Genomic DNA, 9,561 nt, shown 5'->3' with positions numbered 1-9,561 from the left:
GATGATGATTTAGGCTTGGAGACCTCCATGGGAAAATTGCAAATTGAAGATAGAATGGAACAAGAAGAAATTAGAGAGAATCCCAAGAAAGAAGAATCACCATTAGTGCTACCCCTTCCTCAACAAGTGCAAGGTGAATCAAACCAAGACCTTCCTAAAGATTGGAAGTTTGTCATCAACCACCCACAATATCAAATTATAGGTAATCCATTTAGTGGGGTAAAAACTATATCATCTCTTAGAAATATTTGCAATAATCTTATTTTTATCTCTCAAATTGAACCTAAAAATATAAATGACACTCTAGTTGATGAAAATTAGATGATTGCTATGCAAGAAGAGTTAAATCAATTTGAAAGAAGTGAAGTATGGGAATTAGTGTCAAGACCTTCAAATCAAAGTGTTATTGGAACTAGATGGGTCTTTAGAAATAAAATTCATGAAAATGGCATAATTGTTAGAAATAAAGCAAGATTGGTAGCCCAAGGTTTTAATCAAGAAGAAGAGATAGATTATAAAGAAACCTTTGCCCTATAGCTAGATTGGAAGCCATTAGGATGCTACTTGTCTTTGCATGTTTTAAAGACTTTATTTTATGTCAAATTGATGTGAAAAGTGTTTTCTTAAATGGCTTTATAAATAAAGTATATGTTGAACAACCACCCGGTTTTCAAAGTTTTAACTTTCCTAACCATATTTTTTGAACTTAAAAAGACACTTTATGGTTTGAAACAAGCATCAAGAGCATGGTATGAAAGATTGAGTAAATTTCTTTTGGAAAAGGGTTTTAAAATGGGAAAATTTGACACAACTCTTTTCATAAAGACCAAAGAAAAAAACATGCTCTTAGTTCAAATATATGTTGATGATATTATTTTTGGAACTACTAATGTCTCTCTTTGTGAAGAATTTTCTAAGTGCATGCATAGTGAGTTTGAAATGAGCATGATGGGAGAACTCAACTTCTTCCTTGGACTTCAAATCAAGCAACTAAAGGAAGGAATCTTCATCAATCAAGCAAAATATATAAGAGATCTTCTCAAAAGGTTCAACATGGAAGAAGCCAAAATAATGAAAACTCCAATGAGCTCATCCATCAAGCTTGATAAGGATGAGAAAGGTAAATCCATAAACTCAACTATGTATAGAGGCATGATAGGTTATTTGCTATATTTGACTGCCAGTAAACTCGACATCATGTATAGTGTATGCTTGTGTGCTAGATTTCAATCTTGTCCTAAAGAATCTCACTTAAGTGTCGTAAAACAAATTCTTCGACATTTGAAAAGGACAATAGACATAAGTTTATGGTATCCTAAGAGTGATAATTTTGAATTAATTGGATTCTTGAATGTTGATTATGTCGGTTGTAGGGTTGAAAGGAAAAACACTAGTGGCACTTGTCATTTCCTAGGACACTCACTTGTTTCATGGTATAGCAAGAAGCAAAATTTGGTAGCTTTGTTGGCGACAGAAGCTGAATACATAGCAGTCGGTTTGTGTTGTGCACAAATTCTTTAGATTAAACAAACACTTAGTGATTTTAATTTGTCTTTTGAGCATGTTCCTATTAAATGTGATAACACTAGTGCCTTAAATATTTCAAAAATCTCATGCAACACTTTAGGACTAAGAATATAGAGATTAGACATCATTTTCTTAGAGACCATGCACAAAAGGGTGACATTACACTTGAATTTGTAAGCACAAAATATCAACTTGTCAATATATTTACAAAACTTCTAAGTGAAGAACAATTTGTTGATATTAGAAGACAACTAGGGATGATTTCTTTATGATCTAACGATTACTTAGTGAATTCTTGATGAATATACCTTTTGATTGCATGAATTTCATGTCATATGCATCATATAGACACATACTTAGATAAATAGTCAAATTTTGACCAAAAATCAAAATTCTTTTGGCATTGGGCATAAAAAATTGGGGATTTCAATAGAAAAATGTAAAAGGGGTCACGAGACGAGAAAATACACAAAAGGTAAAAAGTCAAACACGTTGACCGTTGACCAATGACAAGGCAGTCGATCGGATCAGGACCGGTCGACCAGTTCGTCGGGGCTGTCGTTTCAAATGCCCTTCCCGCACTTCATTTTCTCACCTGTTTCCTCTAGTTCTTCAAGGGTTGTGCCAATTCAACTGTCAATAAGGGATTTTTTAGGCCTTTGTAGCATATTAAAGGTTTTGGATTGATTTTTGGAGGCTATGGCTTTGGATTTGGGACTTAGGGCTTTGGATTTGGGACGGATTCTCCTTCTTCAATGCACGTCACAACCGATTTCAACTCTTTTTTGGCGCACCTAGGGTTTCGGGTGTGTGTTTCTCTCTCTCTACCAGTCTCGTCTCCTTCATCTTTGCATTTTGATGGCTCCTAGGAGAAATACGGTTGCCTCTAGGGCTCAGGGCAAGCGTCCTGTTGAGCCCTCTCAACCTGCTTAGATGAAGGCTCGCTGAAATGCGAGGTTTGACATAACCCTTTTCAGCACCATGGAGGATTATCAGAGGTACAAGCAAAAGTTCGCTCAAAGGAAATTGGTCTCAATAAGAAGTATCAATTTCTCCCAACTGCAGCATTTCGGATTTGAGGGCCTCTTCAGTCGGATGGGATGACTGCCAGTAGTTACGATTTCAGAACCGATTTTCCCAACTCTAGTGCGTACATTCTATTTGAGGGCTACATATGGACTCGGTGGCCCAATCATTTCCACCGTTAGAAGTGTTGAGATCCAGTTGGACCCGGAGAGCATCTATCGTATTTTCGACATTGTTCCAATTGGACTCAGGGTGTATGAGTCCAAGGCTTGGCCCACTGTGTCGGGTTTCGAGCCTAGAGAGGTCATTCAGAGGATGTGTGGACTTGCAGACGCCTAGGGGATGGGCAAGCCATCGACACATAGCCTAACCGTGATCAGTTGAGTCATTCACCACATGATCTGCTCCATCATGTTGCCATGACAGACACCAAGATGAGGTCTCCTACCTTAAGGCATTCCTCGTGAACTTCATTCTAACGGGGAGACGAATTCACGTGGGGTATCTGATGATGATGCACATGATATCATGTTACGAGAGCACGACCCGCATACTCCCCTATGGTCACTTCCTCACTCGAGTATTCAAGGATGTCAGGGTCGATTTGAGTAAAGAGACATATTTCAAGGCCCCCAGTATTTATGATACATATGACGAGTAGTCTTTGGAGTGGATAAAGTTTGAGAAGGCCCCCGATGGCTCCTGGGTTAGGAGAGTAGAGCGACCACCAACATAGGCCTGGAGACAAGAATAAGTGCATCCCGGAGTAAAAAAGGAGGTCGAGATCCGAGAGATGGATGGTGGGTTAGACTCTCAGAGAGGCTTTGAGTAGAGAAAGCCTGAGCTTGACATCCTTCTACTCCAGCCTAAGGGTGTTCAGTTTGAAGCCACATTCTTTGAGCCAATGATGTCTAAGTCAGCTTACACAGCGAGACCATCTTCTCAGCCATCATTCATCGAGCCTCCTCACACAAAGACATAACCTCATTAGGCACCTCACACTCCTGATCATGCACCTTGGATTTATCTGCTCAGATCGGCTCTCTTAGCACTCGCATGGAGGAGCTTGCAGTAGTCAGCGATACTCGATTCTACTCCATGGAGGATTGCATGGATCAATATCAGACTGGCTTCACCTCTCAGTTTGAGTATCTACAGCAGATATTAGAGCGTATGGAGGATCACATGGATTAGCAGCAAGCTGCATTTGAGCATCTCCAGCAAATGATTGAGCACATTGAGAGTCGCCAAGAGAGTCATCATGAGGAGATGATAGCTTACCTACGCTCCGTGTTTCCACCTCCATCTCCTCAGCCTTGATTTCATAGAGACCCCTTTCGTTTTTTTTTTTTTATGTTGCCAAAAGGGGGAAAGATATTTAGGATCTAGGATCCAGAATACCTACATGCATATCATTGTCATATCATCTATTTGGATTAGCTTATATGTTTATGTTTCGTGTACATTTGACTTTACTATATATATATAATATGATATTTTCATGATTTACACTGTTTCCTATTGAAAATTTGCATGTCTTGATTATCTTGGTTTTAAATTCATAAATTTTGATTGATTGATCCATGATTGGTTTGAGGAAGAGATTTTTTTTCTTCTCTTAGATAACCAAGGTTTGTCATCATCAAAAAAGGGGAGATTGTTAGCTTAAGGGTTCTCCTAATCAGGTTTTGATGATAACAAACCATGGTTAAGTGACTAATTGATTTGAATGGTAAAGAATCTCGGGTATAAATTTGAAAATTCATCAAAGGACCAAATAGATACAAGATCGAGACTTTTGGAAGACTTTTGATCATAGGAAACAAATTTAAGATGAATGCATGGGTGCACTTAGGTTTTTCATATCTTTTCATGCATTTTTGTAAACTCGGTTTATTCTTTAAAATTACGATTTCATTAAAACCTGAATTTTATCAAATGTACATTAGGCAAAACATTTCAAAATTGGCATATTAATTTACCTAAAGACCTTGCCTAAGTGTTAGAAAGGAAAAGAATTGAAAAATATAGGTTTCTAAGGCCAAAAGGTTGAACCGGTTGAGGCATAGACCAACCGGCTAGGAAACCGGTCGACCAGTTGCCCTTGTCAGACCAAGGTCCAATCGAGGAGTGTCAAAAACACTCCCTCTCTTCCAGTAGTCTTCCCTTCCCGATTGAGGTTCCCTCCTTCCCGGTCGACCTCCGATCGAGGCAATGATAATATGCCAAAGCATTAAATGCTCCAACAGCTAGTGAATCGATCGACCTCCAGCTCGACCGATTGAGGCTATTTTTTGTTGTTCTTGGCTCCCGAGCTTAGAAACCTATAAATTGACAACTCCACTTCATTTATGATATAAAGAACACTTGCAATCAATTGTCTACCCACTTCTTCTTGCCTCAAAAGCTCTCATTTCTTTCTTAGCACATTAAATCCTCACTTGTATATCTTTTAGTGCACCCTTGTGAGTCATCCTAACTTTGATTTGTATTTGTTCTATCATTGAGCTAGGTTAAGGAATTCATTCTTGTAAAAGTTGAGTGTTAAAGCCATCAAAAGGTTTGAATCTTGAAGAGTTTGTGTAAGAGCTCATTGGAACCAGAATCCAAGTGTAAAGAAGTTTAGAAGCTTGGTTGAAGCTTCAAGTTAGTGGAACTCTCACTCAGTTAAGACCTTGAGGAGAGTGGACATAGACAAGGAAGTGTCGAACCACTATAAAATCCGAGTTTGAATTCTCTAACTCTATCTCTTTATTTTTATTTTTTATTATATTGTGCTTGAATTTGTTGTGTTGAAAAAGTTTTTTGAAAAACCCAATTCACCCCCTTCTTAGGTGTTTATCTCATTTAAGCATAGTCTTTATTTTCTCAATAAGGATATTAAAAAAATCTCATAATGGATAATTTATCTTAAGATTGTTACCAAAATTACTTAAAATCGCTTATTCAAAATATCAAGTAGGAGCGAGCCATAGACATGTCCACAGCCTTCAAGATCGAGCCTATCTTAACTTTAGGCTCATCAACATCCTAAAATGGGGTAACCTAAGGAATCAAGGGATATGGATTGTCTTAAAGGACAAGACTATATATGTTTATTATGGGAGTGGTCAATCCTAAAGATGGAACTCTTCACTTGGAAACATTGATGTCAAGGATCTTGGTTATCTTAACTTAGATATGAAGTAGTAGAATCACCTAAATTTGTCTCACTTGCATAAGCTAAGGTCTAAAGACAAAGGCATGTTAATCAATGCCTTAGGATAAACTTTTAAGGTTTGAGGCAAGTTCATTAATTAAAGAGGATCTTTACCCTAGTAATAGGAGTCATGACCAACCTAAGTAAACTTGATTCTTATGATACTAGGATACCTTACATAAATATATGTAGTTTGAAAGCACTACATTTTTTGCTAAATTAATTACCATCTTCGCCTTGAATGATTAGTTTCCTTATTAATGCATGGAATATTTTGTTTATTACAAGAATCATGTATTCTAACCCTAGCATCATAATTCTCACTGATAATAAATTGATTGGACCTAACTATGTTGATTGGAAAAGAAATTTAGACATAATATTCATAGTAAAACAACTAAAATAGGTAACTCAAGAGTTTACTCTACCCATTTCCAATGAGTTTTCCACGAAGGAAAATAAAAATGCTCATACTTAATGGCAAAAGGCATATGAGAAAGCCCGTTGTATTATAATTAGTTCTCTCAATAATGTGTTGCAACAACAACACATGGGCATTGCCACTACTTATAAGATTCTCTTGAGCTTGTAGAAGATGTTTGGTTATAAGAGAAAGTCAACTAGGCAAGTTTTTCTAAGGACCATCATGAATACTAAGATGATAAAAGGAACTCCCGTTAGAGATCATATGATGCATGTGATTACACTTTTTAATGAGATGGATTGAGATCCTAAAAGTCGAAATTGATGGAAAAACCTAGGTTGATATGATCTTAAAAACCTTACTAGATTTCTTCAAGTAGTTTAAGCTCAATCATACTATGAATAAGTTAATTATGAGCTTGCCTGAACTGATAAGGGCGGAGAGGATTCTCAAGGATGATAGAGGTGTTCACATGGTAGTGAAAGATTCTCTAGATTTTTCCTATAATAAGAAAAAAAAATACTTAAATAAATTGGATTATTCGGTTTATTTCAATAAAAATGTTTTTACTAGAAAAAATGATTTATTTATTTACTCAAGTATATTGGTTAACAATTTCTTTCGTATCACTCTTACTTCAATATTACCTATTATTGAAAAAATAATCATTTCTCACTTAAGAGGAAAGTACCTAGCAATAACAAGGCTTCTCTATGACATTTACACCTAGATCTTATAAATCTAAATATGATCCAAAAATTGGTTAAGTTTAGGACATTTCATTCATTAGCTCCAGAAAACCTTTTAATATGCAAATCTTGTATGAAATTTAGGTTTAATCATAAGATTTTTAGACTTTTATCACTTTGTGTAGATTTTCTTTAGCATAGATAACAATTGTAAAACCTCTAATAACTAAGAATCAAGAATTACTAAGAATTTTTAATAATAGGGAATATGTGATTGTACTATCTTCTAAGTCAAACTTGTTGGGATTGAACCCTAGAAAGTGTGACATGATGTAACAAATAGATATTTATTTATATTTTTGTGTTTCCCTTTATTAACTCTTCTACATTAATTACTTATCTGAACATACACGCCCCACATCACTTGCATTATACATGACTTGAGTACATTAATAGTTACACAAAAGATCCAAGCCATAATTTTTTTGCAAAGTGATGAGTTGTTTACAATTAGTTCATGGATTTGGGCAATCCATCTAAAATTACAATGCACCACTTCCTAATTAAATGGATAGTTTGTCTTGACCATCAAGATGGTTTTCCCATGGTAAATACACTAGTACATTTGATGTGCACTAGATTGGACCTACGATGCATCATGACGTGAGGCTATTAATTGTCATGATTCACCAATATACTGTATGGACCCTTAACTTGGAGAAGATATTGAGTTTGTGTCAAAGTCAACAAGAGGCTTTAACCTATGAATGAGACCCTAAAGTGGTTATATATCCCTATGGATTGGGTCACTATTAATTGAGGCTGGTGATAACAAGTATTTTCAATAGAGGCAACATAATATCTCATGGATTGAGAAAGTGTGTCTCCTTCGATGATCCAAGGAACATATGATCTAAAAAACTATAGTCATGGCATTTCTTTAAGTGAAAATTTTGACATATGCTCCTTGGAGCTAAAGAATCTCAATTAATCACATAATAAGTGGGAGTTATAACTCAAGGATTGGAGAGGTAATCTTGATAAGTGATAGCACTATCTTATTAGATTACAAACATTAGTTCATAGGGAGTTTGCATGTAGTGGATAATAGGTCACAGACCTGAGCTTTGTCTCGTTGTTATTTACATAGGGTACTAGAGTGTAGTTAATTCTCTTTAATGAAATTTTGAATCAACTTCAAGATTGGATTTTTAGGGAGCCAATACTCCAATAGGTCCTAGTGGTCCTTACTCTAAGCTCATATACCATGATGGCACAGTTTATAAGGATTAGATTGTCTCTAGGTTCACTTTTATGCATAAGGACGTTTTGGTAATTATGTAAGGTTGTACAAAGGATAGTGAACAAGTTCTTTAAATTGAGCTAATTGATTAATTAAATGGCCCTATGTGGTTAATTAATCAATTAAGACCTTTTGAGCTAAATTAAGTGACTCAAGCCTTGGTGGGTTCAAGTCACTTAAGCTTAGTAAGAGAACCCTATAAATACTTTTTTAGGGGTTAAGGTATCCATCACTTTTGGTGAGAGTCGTCTTCTACCTCTAGAGAAAGAAAGCTTGTGAGAAAATAAAGGGTTAATCTAAATAGATAAAACACCCAAGAAAGGGGGTGAATTAGAGTTAAAAAAATAAAAATAAAAATAAAAAAGTTTTTTTTAAACACAATAAAATTAAGCACAAGAAACACAAATATAAAGAGATAAGGTTATAGAAAGCAAACTCAGATTTATAGTGGTTTGGCACTTCGTTGCCTACATCCACTCTTCTCAAGTTCCTAACCGAGTGAGGGTTCCACTTATACTTGAAGCTTCAACCAAGCTTGTAATCACTTTGTACACTTGGATTCCAACTCTAATGGCTCTTGTACAATCTCTTCAAGTCTCTACTCACTTGAAGGTTTTAACGCTCAATTAATAAGTTTGAATCTCTCAATCTAGCTCAACAATGGCTCAAATAAAACTCAAAGCTAGGATGAATCACAAAAGTACACTAAAGAATATGCAAATGGAGATTTAATGCTCCAAGAAAAGAATGAGAGCTTTTATGGTAAGAACAAGTAGGTAAACAAATAAATGCATGTGTTATCTTCTTCATAAATGAAGTGGAGCTCTTATTTATAGGTTTCTAATCTCGGGATCCAAAAATCCAAAAAACAACCTCAATCGATCGAGCTGAGGGTCGACTGGTTCACTAGCCGTTGGAGCATTAAATGCTTGGCAAGTGACTGTTATCCTCAACCGGACCTCGACCGGGAAAGCATATCCCTCGACTGGGAAAGAAAGGCTACTGGAAGAAAGAGAAGGTTTTTCGCATCTCTCGATTGGACCTTGATCAAGAAGAAGTAACCGGTCGACCAATACCCTAGTCGGTTGAGTCTGTTGGTCAATGCCTCAACTGATTTACCATTTTTGGCTCTAAAACCTAGTTTTTTCTTGTCTTTTTTCTTGTAGCACTTAGGCAAGGTCTTTAGGTAAAATAATATGTCAATTTTGAAACGTTCTGCCCAAGGTTCATTTGATAGAACTCGGATTTTGATGGAAATGTAACTTTAATGCATAAACCGAGTTTTCAAAGATGCCTAAAATGAAATGAAAATCCTAAGTACATTTATGCATTCATCTTACATATGTTTTCTATGATTAAAAGGTCTTTCAAATGTCTTGATCTTGCATCCATT

This window comes from Vitis vinifera, chromosome 19, assembly GCF_030704535.1.
Source record: "Vitis vinifera cultivar Pinot Noir 40024 chromosome 19, ASM3070453v1".
Lineage (NCBI taxonomy): Eukaryota > Viridiplantae > Streptophyta > Magnoliopsida > Vitales > Vitaceae > Vitis > Vitis vinifera.
The sequence above is the reverse complement of the archived record's forward strand: the minus strand, read 5'-3'. Positions refer to the sequence as shown.